The 22242-nt window shown below is 39.4% G+C and overlaps 1 protein-coding gene across 2 annotated transcripts in view; it reads right to left on the bottom strand.

The window, feature by feature from the left end:
* Nucleotides 1-22242, bottom strand: part of LOC122806570 — a 674088-nt gene that overhangs the window by 249907 nt on the left and 401939 nt on the right. The window lies entirely within an intron of this gene.

The following is a 22242-nucleotide window of genomic DNA, read 5'->3' on the forward strand; positions in this document are numbered from 1 at the left end:
ATAATTCCCAGGGTTCCTACTGAGCCAGTGTATGTGCTATGCATTGCCTCTTTGCCAAGGCCAGGGCATACTGGGCACACCTCCTTCTGCCTACTGGGGCAGGCTCAGGTTGTTCCTCCTCTGAGTCACGCTCTGCCTGTGATGGCCTTGGCAATGGTGGGGGGCTGTTTGGCCCGGCCCTATGCTGGTCCTGCTGCAGCTGTTTTCGCAAGATCATATTATGTAGCATAGCACATACCATGACAATTTGGGTACATGTAGTTGGTGTGTACTGCAAGGCTCCACCAGATGTGTCCAGACACCGGAACCTTGACTTGAGCAGCCCAAACACACGCTCTATTACATTACGCGTTTGTGCGTGTTTCATTATGGCGTTCCTGTTCAGGTGTGTGTGTTTCTGATGGGTGTCATCAGCCACGGCTCCAGTGCATAACCTGCATCCCTCACTAGGTGTCCATGTGGGATGTCCTCATTGGCAAATGTCTGGTACAGCTGCGTCAAATGCCAGATGTGGGAATCATGGTAACTCCCAGGGCAGCCAGCAAACACATTCATTATTATGCCCTGGGCATCACACACGACCTGGCAGTTGATGGAGGAAAAGCCCTTGCGGTTAATGTAGGCCCTACCTCGCTCACTGGCTGGTGCTTTGATGTGTATGTGCGTGCAGTCTATTGCACCCAGTACCTCAGGGTATTCCGCTATTTGCTGGAAGAGATGCATATTGCTGGCCAATACCTCACGGGCATTGGGGAAATATACTGGTGCAGTACCCTGGAGGCTGGCTAATGCCTGTGATATCCCCATCATATCGCCAGTTGGTCTCTGGAAGGTGCCTGTTGCTAGTATTCTTAGGCCAACACATACCTTGGTTTCCACTGGGATGGGTTCCCCTCTGTTGGTTCTGTGTGAGGCATGGTCTGCACAGCTCAACAATTTGCTGCAGGAGCTCTCTGTCCACTCTATAGCGCTCTACTATCTCCAGCTCATGTAACCCGTGGTAGGTGACCCTGGGCCTGTACACTCTTCTCCGTCTCCTCACTGTGGGTTGTCTGGCACCATCTGCATTGTCACCACCCTCAGCAAGTCGCCTATGTCTCATTATGACAGCTATGGCAGCCCCTAACATTTCTGCTCTGAGTTCAGCTTTTTCAGTTTTCACTTCTATTAGCTTACTCCTGTCTTGCAGTGCCTCTTAAGGGAAACATCCTGCACTACTGTTTGCAGACTTTTAAGTGCTGGGCTGGGCTACTATTCTGCCTGTGTAATTGACTGCTTCTAATTGTTTTCACCTGCTAGCTTCAGCAGTTATCCCTGCTAGCTTCCTATTAATTCTGTTGCTTCCTTTTTCCTCTCTGTTTCCTCAGGGGGGAGCAATGTGCATACCATCAGAAACATGCTCACAGTGGCTTACACGCGTGCACACATGCTTACATGGTTCAGAATCTACTTATTCGGGTTAAAACGCGCATGCACCCGTGCAAACACTGTTACACATCTGCCAACAGCCTCCAACATACTCAGCCTGCCCTACACGCATGCACACCCATGCAAACAGTGTTAAACATCTCCCAACACACTCCCACATGCTCAGTCTGCCTTACACGCGTGCACACTGTCCTACTCACGCTTCATGGCGCGCACATGTGCGCATGCACGCCCAGCAAGAAACTTTGGTGTAGGTAACAGTGTACACCTTCCATTTCTTGACTTTCCATGACTTATCTAGTGGCACATCTCTTTCCATGATCTGTGCCTGTCATCTGTCATGTTACACTGGCCTCCATTGAACTATTTCTATCTACCATTCCCCCCTGTGATGTCACCTATCTCCTACTCTATTTCTCCCCCTTATGTATCTCTTACACTACTCAGACTGTGCTCATTTGCTATGTGACTGTGAGATTCAGTATCCTAACCCTCATTTACATGAGATTGCCTCTAATGCTTAGTTACATGTCTTAGACTCAGCTTCCCCCCTTAGCAACCACTACACGGTGGCCATGTTGTTTTTGGTCTGCTGGTCCCTGCATTGTCATTCCATGTATTGCATGAAACCCACATTTATGGGTTTATAACCTTCATTTTCATGTTTTATACAGCGCAGCCCGTTTGTCAACTGAGTACATTTCTGCAGCTAAAGCGGCTCTTACACAGACTGGTTTCTGCTTCGTGGATCGCTAATATACCTCATTTGCATACCTTTCGGATGCAAGTGAGGTATTTAGCATGTCCACGCCCAGTCTGTGTAAGGGACGTTTTAGCTGGTCTCTTACATGGAGTTTAGGGCTGTTCCTGGATTGCGAGGCTTGCATGGAGTGTTGCACGTCTCTTACACTCCGTGCAAGCCTTCATGAATCCTGCCCGTGTTACAACCACTTAGTTTTACACAAATACAAGTTCAGTAGGAACACAGGCTTACATTTGCTGTTGCATACACCCACTGAAATAATGTTTACTTTTCATCTTAAAAGACTTTATTCTATTTTTTCTTTACAAACATTTTTGAGAGACTTAAATTTTTATATTTGTAGTTTTGATAAATTGAATATAATATATTATTAAAACAACACATCTGTTGATGTTTCATAACATATTAAACCATTTTCCGTAACTTTTGCTGCTCTTGACTGTTTCTCTGAAGGACATGTTTTGGTTGTCTCTATTCTTACTGCCCATTTGGTTAAGGAATGCTTTTCTGTCCTTATTGGGACACTATAGCTCTAGCCTTCTGAACTCACACTTTTACAAACCACTTCTTGTTCTTAGGTGATTGCTCTCAAAACAACACTACCCCTTCATGCTCCATACCTCTCAAAGGCAGTTGAGTTTCAAAACATTTTTTTCTTGTCTGTTGTACAATTAAGATTAAAACCAATATAAATATGGTATAATGGCATAATAATACAGTATATTATCATAAAAGTGTAACTGTTTAGATTTGCGTTACTTGTTTGCAATTCAATTGTGCTACTTGATTGCACATTCTTACATAAGTTGAACAACTACGCTGTTAATAATAGGTGCAACATATCTAATTTTTGCTGCTGGTTGCAGGTTGTGGTATGCTTAATGAATTCACCTAGCATTATGTATCTGTATTCAGCTAATGCACTTATAAGAGTTTCTGGCTGCTTTTTTTCTCACTCTTCTTACTTACTGTCATCTGTGTAAAGGCAAAGTCACTGTTAAGCCCTGATTTTCAGAGTAATGCTGAGGCTATTAGTTGATAGAGGAGCTCATACATTTGGTAAGGCAGCTATGGCTGTTAAAGTACTTCAGGGGTGAAGTCACCATTTTAAGTTAGCTTACTTAGCTTATTTTTTTTATTTTATTTTATGCTTTTATTTAAAAACAATGCAGTCACATAAACAGGCTTTGGAAGAGAACATGTCTAGTGCTTTATTTAAACTTTACTTCAGCATGAAATCCCACAGTTTGCTGTTTACTTAAAAATAACACACCCAGAAGTTGTACTGCAATGTACTTCTTTAGATTGTTACAGTTGTGAATAAAATTGTTTTACTCTTTGGATTACTAATATCTCATAAATAGTCCACACAAGACTATATAGCATATTATCACTGATTGAGATAGACTGATGGAAAACATATTGACAAATATCCTCTGCAATTACTATTACTAAAAGAAAAAATAATTTAAAAACAGTGATCAAAAATGCAAACAAATTATGTATCTGATCACCAACAAATAGTAAAGAATTACATTTTATGTGGGGACTGTTCCCTCACACCCCTGATATGGTCTCCTCCTCTTTCATTCCTCTGTGACTTAAATAAATTAACTTCAGGGACACAATCATGGAGAGAAAGCACTGAATTATGTTACTGTCAACCTCTTGAACTTTGACTAATATGATTTGACCATCTTCATCACAGATGGAATTTCCCATAAAACCCGGCATGTGATAAAAGCACTCACCAGTCAAACTAAAGGAACTCAAACATGTCAGTTTTTCAGGTAAGCTTACAATGCATGGTGTCTATGGTGTGTCTATATTAGAAACCTTAAAAGGCTAAATCCCAAATGTATGTACATCAACACATAAAGGTTGATGTACATACAAAGCAAAACATGCAAATGGCGAAAATTAAAACGTCAAAAGTGTTTCATAATCAAAACGGATCAAACAGGTAAGCAAAATAAAAAAATGAACATTAATTTAATATGCTTCACCCCCCCCCCACACCCCCCTACTTAAATATACCAACTCTGAGTCCGCACTACAGTGGGGATAAGGACATATTTCCTTATCCCCACCATCACGCTGCTGGCTAAAAGACATGTTTGGCGTTTTGAATTTCGCTGTTTACATGTTTCGCTCTGTATGTACATCGACCTTTATGTGTCAATGTACATACATTTGACATTTAGCCTTCTCGTGTTTCTAATATGTAACTGTCTATGGTTTATAGCAATATCTGCACACTTTTTTAACATATAAACTAAACTCCTTTGCATAGGTTTTACTAGAAACAGTGATGTTAGGCTTGGTTTCCAAATGATAGATATTGTCATTCTATTCAAATAAATTCTTGAAATTAGCTTGTTTCTTGTAACTTAACTGGGAAGCATCAATTACATTAAGTCATAATTACCCAGTACTATCTTCCAGTTGTCAGTTATTATATTCTTAATCCTGTTACTTCCCACACTTATAGGCACACTAAAACTTGCTCTATTAACTTGTTTACCATTCTTAACTTTTCCTAATAAACCTTTTAAAATAGGAAGAAAATGTGTTTCCCTGTTTTAATAATCTCCACCACTAGATTGTATACCTTATGTGATTTATATCCCCTGCTGATGAACAGTTTGGCAAGAAAATAAATTTCATCCAAAAAGTCCTCATCTTTTGAAGTTAAGTCTTAACACTCTTATTAACTGTCCTTTGATAACGTTTCATTTTGTAAAATCAGGGTGCCAGCTACTCAGGTGCACATAATTGTTAACAAAAGTTGGTTTTCAATAAATGTTACTATCAAACCCATATGCATTTGTGCCCAACATAATTGTGATGTCTAAATGATTACCTTTATAACCAACCTTGCCTACTGTGAATTTAAGAAATGCTGCACTATCATTGATGTTTGTTTGTTTGTTTGTGTCTTTCGGCTTTTCCCGGTTAGGGGTCGCCACAGCGGAACTCCGGTCCGCTAATAATTGGCAGTAGATTTTTACGTGCTGGCTTGCCAGGCCTAATGCACAACCTTCAATGAAGGAACACCCATTCACGCATGTCACCACACAGAAGATGCTCTAACTGAGAATCGAATGGGCAACGTCTAACTGTGAGGCAACAATGCTACCACAGCACCACCACCACAGTGCTGTACTATCATTGATACCTTGCAGAAATTATTTATATCATTTCTCAGTTCCCACCAAATGAAAATCAAACCATCAATGAAATGTTTGCGAAAAACAACACATTCAAATAATGGATGTTTGTATGAAAAATTATGTTTCCAATGGGCCATTGTTAGTTTAGCAAATAATGGGGCAGTGGTTTTTAAGAAAAGTTTTAGAAACACCATTTATTCGCTGGTAAATATTATTGTCGAACACAAAACAGTTATTTTTCCATAGTAGATCCATTAAGATGCAATATGTACTGATGTCCAAGTTAGTGAAATAGGTGTATTTACTCACAAATTCCCTATACTAACATAGTCCTTCATGAAGTAGAATATTGGTATACTAAGAGATCACACCTAACACAAAAATGATTGTGTCATTCCCTTTAATCTCAAATTTGAGGAGTAACTCCAACAAATGCCAGCAATCTTTCATATAAGACAAAGTATTTTACACCACAGTATGTAAAATGTTATCTAAGTAAATATTTATATTATATATATATATATATATATATATATATATATATATATATATATATATATATATATATATATATATATATATATATATATATATATATATATATATGGTCTTATAACCACTTACAGCTACTATGGGATGGAATGGAGGCTTTTTGTTGTTCTTATAAATATGTTTGGGACATCAAAAAGACTGCCTCAGTCTAGGCTGTTCTATTATTAAACAATTTTAAATTGATGTACTTTTGATGTAAAATATATAGTTAAACACTATTGCTAAAACTGTATCTACATTGACCAGTTTCCATTGTAACTTGATAATATAAGCACATATCTGCCAACAGAACATTTATGTTTTCAACATAATCTTCTTGGTTCACCAAAACATAATCTTTTTGGTTCAGTAAAACTAAACCACTGCCTTTGTCTGCTTTTATCACACATACTTTGTGTATTAAAGCAATCAGTTCCTTAAATTCAATGTTGATAAATTAAATTATCTAAAATTACTCTTATTTTCTACCAAAGATCTTATATCTTTTTCACAATGTTCTACAATGGTGTTTAAAGTGGTTATGGAAGCAGGATTAAAAGTAATTATTTACTTGTGAAACACAATGTCAGTCTATATACTGACTTCATTAATATCGAGTATATAATTCAAATTTAACTTTCTGGGAAAAACTCTCATTTCTCATAAAGTTTCAACTAAATTTGCTCTTTTAGCTGGAATGAAAGATGTACCTTTGGATAGCAAAACAGTTAAAGTCTCAGTCAAAGGGAAGAAACTTAAATTAAAAATAAGAAGTTTCATAGATTCAACATAAGCCAACATTTAAGAAAGGAAATTAGGGTGAAAATCAAACGTGACATTACTGAATATGCCAGATAAGCACAGGCAATTTGTATTGGACAATGAAAACAAGTTTAAAGGCAATAAAACAACAAAGCATTTCCAAGGTATTCTCTAAAACAGATAACTGCAGTATTCTTAGAAACAATATGATTTTTCAACCAAGTTAAGATACTAGCAGTCCTCAAACTACCTACTGATCTGAGATTTTTAATTACCATTCTTTCCAACTGCCATCTCCACAAGATTGTAAACCTTCCTCAGTTCTATTTCAGTGTCATTACCGAAAAAGAGATATGGCACTTTCTTGAAAAAAAAAAAAAAAACATTGACACTGGCTGCAAACTTGAGTTTCACATTTTACATTTCAAAATTGTAAAATGAACTAGCCATACACTCAATAAGCCTCTGGCACACAATTTTAAGCTCTTAGTTACAACAAAAATCATCCATTATAGTTTTAAACCTGCCAAGGTTATTCCTTTGGCTAAATGACCTTTCACAGTCTCTACAAATGACTTTTGCCCTATTGCCAACCTCTGTCCAATAGTGAAAATACTTAAAAAATAGTACATGATCTTGAGAACTAGCTAAAATATGGCATCTACACAGCTAGACCACATGATTTCTGCCTAATTTTTTTTCAAAACTCTTTATTAAATTATGGATTAAAACATAGGCAAGCATATACTAACAATAAGGAAAATATATGAAATAGTTACTAGATGTGTGTGGGAGTTTTTATTTAAATGGACAAGTTCCTGGGAAATACGCTTTTTATCTAGTCTGGCCCATGTATTGTACCTTGGGGAATAATCTGCACATTCTAAGTCCCAACTACTGAATTCAAATATTCCATACCAAATCTTTTCATGATTTTCTTCAGAAATCTATGCTCTTTTGTTATATTTCACTTCTAGGCCACCGTGTACATCATCACTATTGCAAAGCAAGTTCCAGTCGCCATCTATAAGTAATATTCCCTGCTGAAAGCTGATTCTTTCTCCCCAAATTTTCTTAAGCTCCATAATAACAGCTTTTGTTGGAATATAAATACATGCCAACATAATCCTCCACCCTTACCAATAGCCCCTTTCTACTGCAAATCTATATATTGTCTATTTTCTGTCATCATTAGAGTTCCTCTAGCAATTAGTATAATTACTTCCCTTTTCATTTGTTGCTAATATTCTGCTGAATATCCATCCTGAAATCTTTTCTTTGACAAATTTGCAGGTCATCTTTTCTTTGACAAACTTGCAGGCTCATTTTTTTCCAAGTGTGTCTCCTGCAATATTACTATTTGCACTGTGCATTTTGGGATATAATTTAATACTCTGTCCTTTTTATCTACACCTGTAAGGTCATTTATGTTTCAGGATGATATGGCTAGCATAGCTATTATAATAAAAAGCTCTTGTCCTAACTATTGTACATGTCAGTTTTTTTTGAATGTCTATTTAAAGTTTAGTGTTACATGCACAAACTAATGTTTGATAGGGGATCCCCTTTAGAAACCCAAAATCCCACTTACTTAAAACCCAAAAGACCAAGATGTCTGTGGATGCAGCCAACAATTTGAGGCAATTGTTCCTATCTGGAGAGTTGAACTTTATTTTTTTAGATGTACATGGTTTTGTTTTTTCTAAAGTACCCGAAATCCAAAAGGCCAAGATGAAAATCCTGACAACCAGGATGGCCGACCATCCGTAACACCGACAAATTGCTAAGTAACCACTTGACCAGCATGCTGACCTTTGCCCCTTACCTCCATGGTAGTGCAATCTCAGAGTTGGAATATTTAGTTAGGGGCATGGGTAGTTTTGTGATTTGGTGTTAGTGTGTTTGCGGGTCGGACGATTGGTTACTTACAGTTAGTGTTTTCTTGGTGTTACAGGTGGTCAGGCTTCCTGTATGTCAGGTTTTTCATCTAGGTCTTTTGGATTTCAGGTAAGTGGGATTTCGGGTTTCTAAAGGGGATCCTTAACAGGCTAATCTTTTATACAGTTGTTTTTCTTATATTCATTTGAACCTATGCCACATTTTTCAAGACATTTCATTTTAAAGAACACCATCAAACAAAACACTAAATATGTTTTTAAAACACACTATACTCTATTACCTTAGAAAAAAATAAAACCATGTACATCTAAAAAAATTAAGTTCAACTATCCAGATAGGAACAATTGCCACAAATCATCAGCTGCATCCACAGGCATTACCTAACCTAAAATTAAGGTTTCCTTTGTTAAACCACATACTACAACCTGTTTTCTCACTTACACTGAATGCTGGCTGTTTCTTTCTTATCTCTGTTCACATTCCAGATTTGAAAACAGTTTGGATGTTTCAGAAAACATAAATGTTTAGCCCTACAAAAAAGTGCAATTGCTATTTTTAAATAAAACTAAATTGTGCACCATTCCATTAAATGCATTAAAGCACTACGGCTGCTAGAGACACTGCTATTTCTTATCTAATTCTGATAATTTCATACTTTATTTTTTTTTTCACTGAACTGCTTGCCATTGTACCTTCAAATTTTACATTTCCCTCACCAAAGAATGCTTTGAACTCTCAAGATTAATTGCTTGCACCTGGAGATAGCTCATCTGCATTTGAAATTAGTCAGCAATGAATCTTTGTAAATTTCACTTTTCCTTGTTTCACTTGAAATAAAGTTACTGTTTGTCATTTTTGCATTTAAGTTACCTGAAACACATTGCATTTAAGTTACCTGGCACTTGCTCACTAAAGCAATTATATAAGTCAGCACTAAAATATTAAAAGCACTACACTCTCACAAACTCTCCTTGAGTACCTCGTTCCCCATTGGCCCTTTTTTTTAAATTATAAAGGAATTCCCAATACTATTTTAGCATGTCCAAAGGTCAGTTGTCAATCTCCTCTCCGGTCCAGCTGGTGAATCTCGGAATCTTGAGGCAATGTTACAACTGCCTCATTTACACAGGCGACCCTCTCCTCCTCTCAACAAATTCCAACACATGTGAGAGATGCAACCATATAGCCATACTGGAGGCTAAGCTCTCTCAACTCAGTACTGGTGAAACCAGTCAGGAGGAGAAGGAAACCACACTCACTACAATTACAATCTCGCATAGACCTATCACAACAGCAAACTAAACACATAAACACACAAAAACATACTCGGAGGCTCTAAATAAAAATCTGCCTAAGCAGCAGAGACCTCCAAAGCAGACACCCAAGCAACCGCTACCCCAAAACAAAACTAGTGCAATACATAGCTCACAAAGCCAGTGTGCCGAACAGTCACAGCCCTTAAGGCTAAACAACACACCTGATACACTTGTAATAGGTGACTCTATCGTCTGGAACATTGACGTCCCGCTCACCAGGCTGAACAAGGAGAAGGTCACGGTGAGCTGCCTGTCGGGCACTAGGATCCGCCACATAACACAAGCACTCAGGTAACTCCAAGGCAAGTACAAATATGACTCAGTCATTGTCCATGCTGGTGTGAATGACCTGAGATGTACCTCCCTGGACTACATGAAAAGAGACATAGAGGAGCTCTCTGAGCATGTAGCCCAGGCCGGTATGACCCTGACCTTGAGTAGCATCTTACCCTCCCCAAGAATGATGCCACAATATAAAGACAAGATGATCAATTTCAACAATTGGCTTAAGTATTGGTGTCATTCAAAGGGGATCCAATGCCTGTCAGCCTGGGATGGCATGCTCGACAAGCCACAATGCTTCACTAGGGATGGCTTGCGCCTGTCACCCTTGGGCTTTTGGATATTGACAAAGGTTCTTGCTACCCCCATAGTGCCTTTTTTAGGCAAGGCTCAAAAGACAAACCCACCTCCATAGGTATCACAAGGGACAAACAACTAAGAGTAATGCTACTCAATGCAAGAAGTCTAAACCTCAAGATGCATGCACTCGAAACTCTCCTTAGCATGGAGAACATCGATATCTGTGCAGTAACAGAAACCTGGGTCAAGGCTCCTGAGAGCACCCCAGCACTACCAGGTTATACCTCATACCATGCTTTTCGGCCCCAAAACTTGGACCGTACTACAAAAGGAGGGGGAGTATCAATATTCGTCAAAGATACCCACACCTCCAGGTTGGTGGCACAGCACAAAGCATCAGAGACTATCCATGTGCAACTAACAGTGGGTAAAACTGCCTTCCAGTTTATAGCCTGCTACAGACCACCCTCCCAAACCCAGGAACCCCACTCGGCCTTCCTGAGAACACTGGAAAATATGAAGGTCTCTCCAAACACCATTATATTGGGTGACTTCAACTACCCAAACATAGACTGGGAGCATTATTCTAGCTCCAACACCCTAGCCCAAAGGTTCCTAGAATTTATAAACTCAAATGCTATGGAACAACTTGTTACCACTCCCACAAGAGGGGAAAACATACTGGACCTGATCATCACCAACATGGGGACTCTATGCTCCAGACCAGAAGTGTATCCCTCACTGGTAAGATCAGACCATAAACTAATCTCACTGGATATTCACATCCTGACTCCACCCCCTGCCCTGAAAACCACAGTGAAAAACTTCTCTAAAGCAAATTTCACACTCCTCAAAACCGAGGTGGAATCCTTCAAAGCCCCCGGGCCTGTGAAAAATATGGCCCAGACCGCAGAATCCTCTATAAACGCATTCTATGAACACCTTCAGTAATGCATGAATCATGCAATCCCAAATAAAACTAAGACCCAATCCTCCAAAGGCAGACGTCCTGTCTGGTGGACCCCAGCCATAAACAAATTATACAATAGAAGGAGGAAGTTACTACATGATAGAGCAAAATCCCAAAAATGGAAGGCATCTCTGATCAGTATTAGCAAAAAGCTACAGGCACTCATAAAATCATCTAAGGCCAGCTTCGAGAGAAAAATTGCACGGGACACTAAGGATAATCACAAGGCTTTCTTTAGTTATGTTAGGAACCTGGGTGGGAATTCCCAGATATGCTCAGAATTAGTCCAAAATGACAAAAAATACACCGAACCCACAGACATTGCCAACATACTAGCTGACAGGTTCAGCGCAAACTTCTCCCCCCCCCCCACCAAAAGGGCAAATATTTATCTCAGCAGAGTGCTGCCCGCCTGACATCTCAGATGCTCCGGTAAGAGCTGCCCTCTCCAAAGCAAAAAACAGCATCAATGGGACCAGATGGTGTCCCGGCTGTGTCCTACATGAACTCCAAGAAGAGCTAAACCCAAACATAAAACTACTGTTCAATCTCAGCCTTACTACAGGATATGTACCCAAAGAGTGGCATACAGCAACAGTGGTCCCTCTCCACAAAGGTGGTGCCTCAACGGATCCTGGAAACTATCGCCCCATAAGCCTGACTAGCTTGGTCTGCAAAGCTATGGAAAGGATCATCATGGACCTCATAAATAAAGATATTGGGGACCTACAGACACTGGATCCTACCCAGTTTGGCTTTGTTAAGGGCAGATCCTGCCTCTTAAACCTGGTTGATTTCTTTGAAACAGTCACCAAGGCCATTGACGAGGGAAGGTGGTCCACACAGCCTACCTGGACCTCGCAAAAGCCTTCGATACAATACCCCATTCGGGCATTATAGATAAGCTCACCAGCTTAAATATAAACCCCTATGTCACTAGATGGGTTGCAAACTGGCTCAAGGACAGAACCCACATGGTTAGAATTGCTGGAGCCATGTCAGACTCCAAACCAGTTACAAGTGGCGTCCCCCAAGGCTCAGTCCTGGGACCTCTCTTGTTCGGTATATATTTCTCGGAGGTACAGGCCAACATGGAAGGACTGTGGCTGACTAAGTTTGCAGATGACTGCAAACTGGGCACCATAATCAACTCTCCAGCCGACACAAGCATCCTCCAAAAGGGCCTCATAGAAACAGACAACTGGTGCCAGAGCCATGGCCTCAAGCTAAATGGCAAAAAGTGTATAGTCATCCACTTTGGCAAAAACAAAGTGCCCACAAATTACCACATAGGCAGTAATCCATTAAGTACAGAAGAAGTAATTAGGGACCTGGGGACCCAAGTTGATAGCAATCTCTCATTTGACAACCATGTGGCCAAAGTGGTTAGAAAAACATTTTATATAGCCCACCTAATCATGAAGGGATTCACATCTAGATCAGGGGAGGTCATTGTGCCTCTTTACTCATCCCTCATCAGGCCCATAATTGAGTACAATGCCCCTTTTGGGATGTACCTTACCAGACACCTGGAGCAACTGGAAAGACCCCAAAAGTACCTCACCAAGAGGATCATAGGGCTCAAACAGATGCCATATGTTGCCCAGTTAAAGAAACTCCAGCTCTACTCAGTGGCATACCGCCTGCTCAGAGGCGATCTGTGCCTGACGTATAAAGCCATGTCCAACCCGGAATTAATGGAGATGCTGCACCTCAGAAAATCCAAATCCCATCGAGCTATGCACTTGAGAGACTTGAACCTCAGCACTGAAATAAATAGGACATGCTGGAGGGACAGATTCATAACCCAGAAGCACCCTTCACTCTGGAATAAAATCCCAGTCCAGGTTAGGCAGAGTCCCTCATTGACTCTCTTCAAGAGGAATCTTGATGAGTGGATGGGAGATCGTAGGTTTACCCCGGGTATCACTTCTGTGTCACTGTTAGACAGAGGCACAGTATACTAACCTCAAAAAAGGGCATAGCAAAATTAATTTAAAATGGGTGGCGAAAGCCAAACACACTCTGGCTAGGCTTATAAATGCCCTAGGGCAGATAGCCTAGTATGAACCTATGAACCTATGAACCTATGAATGGACTGTAGAGCTGCCTTCAGCTGCAGACTTCTTGACTCCCACTAAACATTTGCTCATGGAAAAAAATGCTAATATGTTTGCAGTTTTAAGAAACTTAGCATTCTTCATGGCTTTTATCATGTTGTTGTATTTTTCAAGTCTACATCTTTACAAAAGGAATTCTTTATAGTTTAAGCCAAGGACATTAATCTAGGCATTTATCTCCCTCACTAGACTGTGGTTCAAGTCCAAGGTACTCCTGATTGTTCAAGTCAACTCCTTTGCTTTTTTTTCTGTCTCTCAAGCACTGGAAAATGTTTCTCTGGTAAAGTCTGTGTCTCTATGAGCTTTATTGTCAGAAGAATGAGATGCAGAGTCCCCTTCTGTTTGCTGGATGAGTTTTTGTTGCGTAAACTTTTTTTATTTCCTCCTTAGCTTGTTATGCATGTTCTATCTGCATGTTCTGAATCAAAAATGTCTTTGATCCTCCAGGAAAATATTTTGAAGACAGCTGGATACAGCAGATTGAATCTCATACCTTCCTCTTGACATTGGGTTGATAAAATGTAGATAAAATTTAATCCAACATAGACAGATAAAACACCAGGTAAGCGCTTTCGGGTTACACTCTTCATCAGACAAAGATACATTCTTCAAACAACATTTTTAAAAGATGAAACAACCAATAGCAACTAGTAATGTTGGATTAAATTTTATCTACATTTTATCAACACAGCAGTGTCCTATTGCTTTTCATTTGGAGTTGTTTGTGCTTTGAAGCTTACCGGGACTTTGGCATAGTGTACAGGTTTTTTAACTTCCTCTTGACATTCTCTGATTGTGGGACAAATTTGGCTCTCTTATGTCTAGGAAACAGTAAATAATAATTTTTCCATAATTACTCTTCTGACTCCAACTTTTCACAATTTTCTCTTCTGCCACAGTTTTGTCAGAATCAACTATTTCTGCTGGTCTGATTGTATTTTTATAAACACAGGTATTGCCTTCTTTTCTTGGTCAGATATGGACCATACACTTGATGTGCTCTTTCAGTTAACATGTTCTACCCTGCAATTTTATTTATTTTATTTATTTTATTTCACATTTGTTGACCGGGAAAGTCCGACTGGATACATGTCCATTTTCAGCGGAGGCCCGGGGAGAAAAGCTCCACAGTGAATGAATATAATGCATTTAGATAATACATAGGACTCAGTAACAAAACAATACATAGAACTAAAGAAAAAAAAAACAAATTAGTTTCCTATACTAGTAAATGGTACAAAGGAGATGTAGTAAAAAAAAATAAGTTGATCATAAACAATATCAGGGGTACAAACATATTAATACTACTTCTAGCATGCTGATTCTCCATCTAGTCTAACCATTTCAGTTTAGAGGAGAGAGAAAGAAGTAAAAGCGAGGGGGATGCATCTAGGGAAGTATCTATACTTGTGAGAGAGAGGATTAGTCAGGACTTGAGCATTGACAGAGCCAATATAACTTTAGATGTTGATTTAACCTTTTTTTGAAAACGCATAGGGAGGAAGTGCAGGAAAGGCTGGGAGGAAGGGAGTTCCATATTTTGCCAATGGCATTGCTAAAAAGTGAGTCACCACCTACATTGTTTGCTTTGACTGTTTGAACTAGTTGCTTATTGGAGGAACGCAGACTACTGAGATTATTATAGGGCCTTATTAAGTTATTCAGCTCTGGAGTTTTGTCAGGTTGGTTCAGGATTTTATATGCTTCCATAAGTTGGGTCTGCTGTAGCAGGTTAGTGAGTTCTAACCAACCTAAGTTTCTTAGGTTAACACAGTGGTGTGTTCTATAGGGCATTCCTGTTGCAAATCTAGCAATCTGATTATACAGCGTGTAAGTTTGTTTATTTCCACTGTTTTAAGATTAGTGAGTATGGGGGAGGCATACAGGAGGGTAGAGAGAAGATGTGAGCGGGCCATTGTCACTTTCGCGATTGGGGTTAGAAAAGATTTGATCCGGTATAGAGACCCAAGTTTTTTATTAACGGTTTTGATGGTCTGATTAATATGGATATCGAATCTAAGTCTGTTATCTATGGAAACTCCTAGTAGTTTGGTATAGGAGTCTGGAGAGATGACAGTCCCATTTTTGGATTGAATAGAAAAGGATAGAGGTGTGGTCTTTTGAGTGGGTTGGAAGAGTAATAATTTGGTTTTGTTTGGGTTAAGGATCAATTTATGTCCTAATAGCCAGTTCTCTACTGCCCTGAAACATGTTTGGGTTTTGGATAATAGGTTGTCAGGAGTAGTGTCAGCACAGACTAATGTCGAGTCATCTGCATATTGAATGCAGGTTGCTTCAGGGATGGCTTTATACAGGTCATTTATAAAAATAGTAAACAGAAGAGGCCCCAGTATAGATCATTGGGGTACTCCTATAGTATTGGGTAGGAGGTTGGAAAGTTTAGTATGCCAAAGTACGGCTTGTTTCCTATCAGAGAGATAGCCATGAAACCAATCTAGAACTTGTTTGTCTAGTTGGAGATTTTCTAGTGTCTGATGTAGTAGCTGGTGGTTCACCATATCGAAGGCCTTCGATAGGTCAAGAAATAATGCTGAGGATATTTTTTTGTCATTTCGATTGTGATTGATAGTGTCGGTGAAAGAGAGAAGAGCAGTGGTTGTACTATGATGGGGTCTAAAACCATGTTGTGTGTCTGTTAGTAATTTGTTCATGGTAAGATAGTGAAGGAGTTGTTTGTGTATACACTTCTCCATGATTTTGGCCAATGGTGACAGTATTGCTATGGGCCTATAATTTGATAGCTCAGTAGATAGGCCTCCTTTGTGGAGAGGGATGACATGGGATACTTTCCATATTGATGGGATTGTGGATTCTGCTATGGTTCTATTGATTAGTATTGAGATGGGGTATGCTATGACATCTGCTGCTATTTGTAAGTATTCTGCTGGGAGAAGGTCTGCAGAGAGAGTAGTTGGTTTTAGTTTCTTCAGTAAGGAACATATATATGCAGTAGGGACAGGTTGGAATTTAAAGGTTGATTCCGACTTTAAGTTTTCCGTTTTAATGGAGTTGGTGGATGGTAGTTGGTTAGCTAAGGATTGTATAGTATCAGTAAAGAAGTTGTTAAAGGAATTTGCTACGTCTTCAGGTGTTTTGTCACTTAGTGTCTTTGGGGTAGGGGTAGAGGATTTCCCTGGGTGGAGAAGATTATTTAATCCAGTCCAGAATTTTTGAGGGTTGTTTTGGTGTTTATTTTGGAGTTGGGAATAGTAATTTGTCTTATCAGATAATGTTGCTTTTTTGGTCTCATTTCTTAGTTGTTGAAATTTTATGCGGTCTGGGGTTGATTTGGTTGAACGCCAGGTGTTCCAGGTTTTGTTTCTACTTTTGATTAGTGATATGGTATTTTTTGTTAACCAGGGTGCAATATTTGTTTTTATTCTAATTGATCTTATTGGGGCATGGGACTCAAGTATAGCTAGGAATGTCCTATTAAAAAGATATACTGCCTCCTCTAGTGGGAGATGCTTAAGGGATGCCCAGTTAAAGGATTTAAGTTCCATCAGGAATTTTGTGAGGTCTAAATGCTTCTTATTTCTGACTGGCCTATACCTAGGCTGGGTGGAGTTTATTATCTTCTTTTTCATAATATAGGTGATGAGATGGTCGCTTAGATTGTTTGGAAGGGTTCCGGCCATATATGTTTGGGGATGACTGTTGATGAGGATCCAGTCTAGGATACTCTCTTTTTGATTAATATTACCTATTCTGGTGGGGGAAGATAATAACTGACAGAATCCTTGTAAGTTGATGTGGGTAGGGTTGACTTCTGAGGAGCATTGCTTCCAGTCTATATTGACATCACCTAGGATAATGGTTTCTTGAGGATAGTTATTTGATAGCCAGCTGAGGATATGTTCAAGGGTGTCAGAGTTATTCCCGGGGGGAATGTAGATCACAATTAGACTGATACTTTTGTCTTTATTTATTTGTAGTTTTAGTGCAAGTATTTCAGCATTAGCGATCTGGGGTGGTTGAGGAGAGTTAATAGTGACATTCAGTGTGCTCTTATAGAGCACCGCAATGCCGCCTCCAAATTTTGTCAGACGATCAGCTCTATATATATTATAGCTTGGTGGCATTATCTCATTGTCTTTGGTCCCTTGCTTTAGCCAGGTTTCAGTTAGACACATTATATCTGGGTGGTACATTGCTATTAGGGCATGCAAGTTATGAATCTTATTATTTATACTTCTTATGTTTAAGTGATATATTTGAAGAGTGTTTGGTTGAGTAAGCGGTAGGTCATTTGCAATTGGAGTGGATAAGGGGCCTGAGTTGGGATGAATATCTCCATCTATGGTTATATTTTTTCTTAGATAGTCTAATAGTCTCATAAGCTTGAGTAATAGTTTAAGTTCATGCTTGTATTTGGGGTGCTTTAGTTTAAGTTTAAGGGGGTTGTGTTGATTGGGATGATATATTTTACTGATCAGATGGTTGGTGTTAGGTTTAGTACAGCTTAGGGATGGGATGGTACTAGTTTGGCCTCTGGGGTAGTAAAACCTGATAGTTCCTGGTCTTCATATCTAGTTATTAGATATAGTTTGATAATAAGTAGTAGAGTACAGGATACAATTTTTAGCATTGGTTTAATTGTGATGGGTGTTGTAGCCTTCATTTTCTTTGGGCAATGATTGATTAAATTGATAAGATATGATAGGGCTAGATGGAAGAATTTGCTAGAGATGTGGGTGGGGATTTAAGGTCGGGTTGATTGGCTAAAGAAGAGAAGTGGGGGTGTGGTTAGTTAGGTATAAATGTAGCACTACTGGGGGTGGGTGGGATATGGGGGCAGGGCGAGCGGAGCGGGGTTTATCCCGCTCCCAACTATGTATTGGCAGGAAAAATGGCAAACGACAAGATGGTAATTTCTCCAAATTTTCTTACTTTTTAACACCAACCTCTTACAATTTTCAGCTTAGAATTTACAGGGACTATCAATTTGTAGCTGTAAGAGGTTGTTTTTGGGATTTAGCGTGGTAGAATACTGCCGCGTTCTGAACCCAGTGTACTAGTGGTTCTAGGGATTAGGTTTATAGTTAATCATGGAGCTGCTGTTAATTAAATTCAAGACCTTGTCAAAGTTCTTCTTTTATGGGCTACTTTTTTCCTACTGATCGCTGCAGTTTTTTTGTACTTGTTGCTTGGAGGGAGCGAGCTATCCTTAGATGGGGACTTGGTTGGGTTCGCTAGGGGCGAACAGAATGTGTAACACCTGGATAGAGATAGAAAAGCACATGTACATGCATCAAGACTTGTCGTAGTTTGCTGAAAAGTTATGCAGTATTGACAAAAAACAGTTCTAAAAAGATTCCAAACTAAGAATCATTTAGCATGCCTACGCATCCTTTAAATAGTTCACATATCCCGCTCCCAACTATGTATTGGCAGGAAAAATGGCAAACGACAAGATGGTAATTTCTCCAAATTTTCTTACTTTTTAACACCAACCTCTTACAATTTTCAGCTTAGAATTTACAGGGACTATCAATTTGTAGCTGTAAGAGGTTGTTTTTGGGATTTAGCGTGGTAGAATACTGCCGCGTTCTGAACCCAGTGTACTAGTGGTTCTAGGGATTAGGTTTATAGTTAATCATGGAGCTGCTGTTAATTAAATTCAAGACCTTGTCAAAGTTCTTCTTTTATGGGCTACTTTTTTCCTACTGATTGCTGCAGTTTGTTTGTACTTGTTGCTTGGAGGGAGTGAGTTATCCTTAGATGGGGACTTGGTTGGGTTCGCTAGGGGCGAACAGAATGTGTAACACCTGGATAGAGATAGAAAAGCACATGTACATGCATCAAGACTTGTCGTAGTTTGCTGAAAAGTTATGCAGTATTGATAAAAAACAGTTCTAAAAAGATTCCAAACTAAGACTCATTTAGCATGCCTACTCATCCTTTAAATAGTTCACATCTATGGTCTATGTATAACATCAGGGAACATTATACAACAGCTATGCAAACAGAGATAAAACGCTCTATCACTTCATTACACCACTCCTATTAGTTCATCTTGTAAAACTATATAATTTAGCAAGAGCTTTACAGTCTTATATTATCTAAACGATCACTTTGCGTGTAATAGAGAGCAGACGCTGTAAATAGTGCTAATGGCATTCAGTTATAGAGTAATACTCCAGCAAACACATAAACCATGGTTAATTTGTAAAGATTAGACAGCAAATGAGCTAATGTAAGGTCGCCAATTCACTATATATTACTAGAATGTTTTATACAGCTTCCTTACTTAATCCGACAAGAATTGAGTCGCCAAAATGCATTAGATGACTCGTGCACACACACACGCTACCAAGTTGACTGCAGTTACAATTTATAGATAAAATACTGTCCTTTAAGTAACTTCAATATGCCCTGCATGTAGTCGCTAGTATATTTACAGAAATATATAATTAGTAGGACAATACTTACAAATCCTGTATATGCGACTACCTACTGGGTTCAGTATCACAGCAGTGATTCTAAATATGGCAGTACACCTGGGTAGCTTAGTAACCTCGTATGCGTCAGAGGTAGGGGGAGGGATAGAGGCTCAAATCCCGCTCCCAACTATCCCGCTCCCAACTATGTATTGGCAGGAAAAATGGCAAATGACAAGATGGTAATTTCTCCAAATTTTCTTACTTTTTAACACCAACCTCTTACAATTTTCAGCTTAGAATTTACAGGGACTATCAATTTGTAGCTGTAAGAGGTTGTTTTTGGGATTTAGCGTGGTAGAATACTGCCGCGTTCTGAACCCAGTGTACTAGTGGTTCTAGGGATTAGGTTTATAGTTAATCATGGAGCTGCTGTTAATTAAATTCAAGACCTTGTCAAAGTTCTTCTTTTTTGGGCTACTTTTTTCCTACTGATCGCTGCAGTTTGTTTGTACTTGTTGCTTGGAGGCGAGCTATCCTTAGATGGGGACTTGGTTGGGTTCGCTAGGCGAACAGAATGTAACACCTTGTCAAAGTTCTTCTTTTATGGGCTACTTTTTTCCTACTGATCACTGCAGTTTGTTTGTACTTGTTGCTTGGAGGGAGCGAGCTATCCTTAGATGGGGACTTGGTTGGGTTCGCTAGGGGCGAACAGAATGTGTAACACCTTGTCAAAGTTCTTCTTTTATGGGCTACTTTTTTCCTACTGATCACTGCAGTTTGTTTGTACTTGTGGCTTGGAGGGAGCGAGCTATCCTTAGATGGGGACTTGGTTGGGTTCGCTAGGGGCGAACAGAATGTGTAACACCTGGATAGAGATCGAAAAGCACATGTACATGCATCAAGACTTGTCGTAGTTTGCTGAAAAGTTATGCAGTATTGATAAAAAACAGTTCTAAAAAGATTCCAAACTAAGACTCATTTAGCATGCCTACTCATCCTTTAAATAGTTCACATCTATGGTCTATGTATAACATCAGGGAACATTATACAACAGCTATGCAAACAGAGATAAAACGCTCTATCACTTCATTACACCACTCCTATTAGTTCATCTTGTAAAACTATATAATTTAGCAAGAGCTTTACAGTCTTATATTATCTAAACGATCACTTTGCGTGTAATAGAGAGCAGACGCTGTAAATAGTGCTAATGGCATTCAGTTATAGAGTAATACTCCAGCAAACACATAAACCATGGTTAATTTGTAAAGATTAGACAGCAAATGAGCTAATGTAAGGTTGCCAATTCACTATATATTACTAGAATGTTTTATACAGCTTCCTTACTTAATCCGACAAGAATTGAGTCGCCGAAATGCATTAGATGACTCGTGCACACACACACGCTACCAAGTTGACTGCAGTTACAACTTATAGATAAAATACTGTCCTTTAAGTAACTTCAATATGCCCTGCATGTAGTCGCTAGTATATTTACAGAAATATATAATTAGTAGGACAATACTTACAAATCCTGTATATGCGACTACCTACTGGGTTCAGTATCACAGCAGTGATTCTAAATATGGCAGTACACCTGGGTAGCTTAGTAACCTCGTATGCGTTAGAGGTAGGGGGAGGGATAGAGGCTCAAATCCCGCTCCCAACTATCCCGCTCCCAACTATGTATTGGCAGGAAAAATGGCAAACGACAAGATGGTAATTTCTCCAAATTTTCTTACTTTTTAACACCAACCTCTTACAATTTTCAGCTTAGAATTTACAGGGACTATCAATTTGTAGCTGTAAGAGGTTGTTTTTGGGATTTAGCGTGGTAGAATACTGCCGCGTTCTGAACCCAGTGTACTAGTGGTTCTAGGGATTAGGTTTATAGTTAATCATGGAGCTGCTGTTAATTAAATTCAAGACCTTGTCAAAGTTCTTCTTTTTTGGGCTACTTTTTTCCTACTGATCGCTGCAGTTTGTTTGTACTTGTTGCTTGGAGGGAGCGAGCTATCCTTAGATGGGGACTTGGTTGGGTTCGCTAGGGGCGAACAGAATGTGTAACACCTTGTCAAAGTTCTTCTTTTATGGGCTACTTTTTTCCTACTGATCACTGCAGTTTGTTTGTACTTGTTGCTTGGAGGGAGCGAGCTATCCTTAGATGGGGACTTGGTTGGGTTCGCTAGGGGCGAACAGAATGTGTAACACCTTGTCAAAGTTCTTCTTTTATGGGCTACTTTTTCCTACTGATCACTGCAGTTTGTTTGTACTTGTTGCTTGGAGGGCGAGCT

The sequence above is a fragment of the Protopterus annectens genome, chromosome 7.part0 (genome assembly GCF_019279795.1).
Source record: "Protopterus annectens isolate FY-2018-M chromosome 7.part0, PAN1.0, whole genome shotgun sequence".
NCBI lineage: Eukaryota > Metazoa > Chordata > Ceratodontiformes > Protopteridae > Protopterus > Protopterus annectens.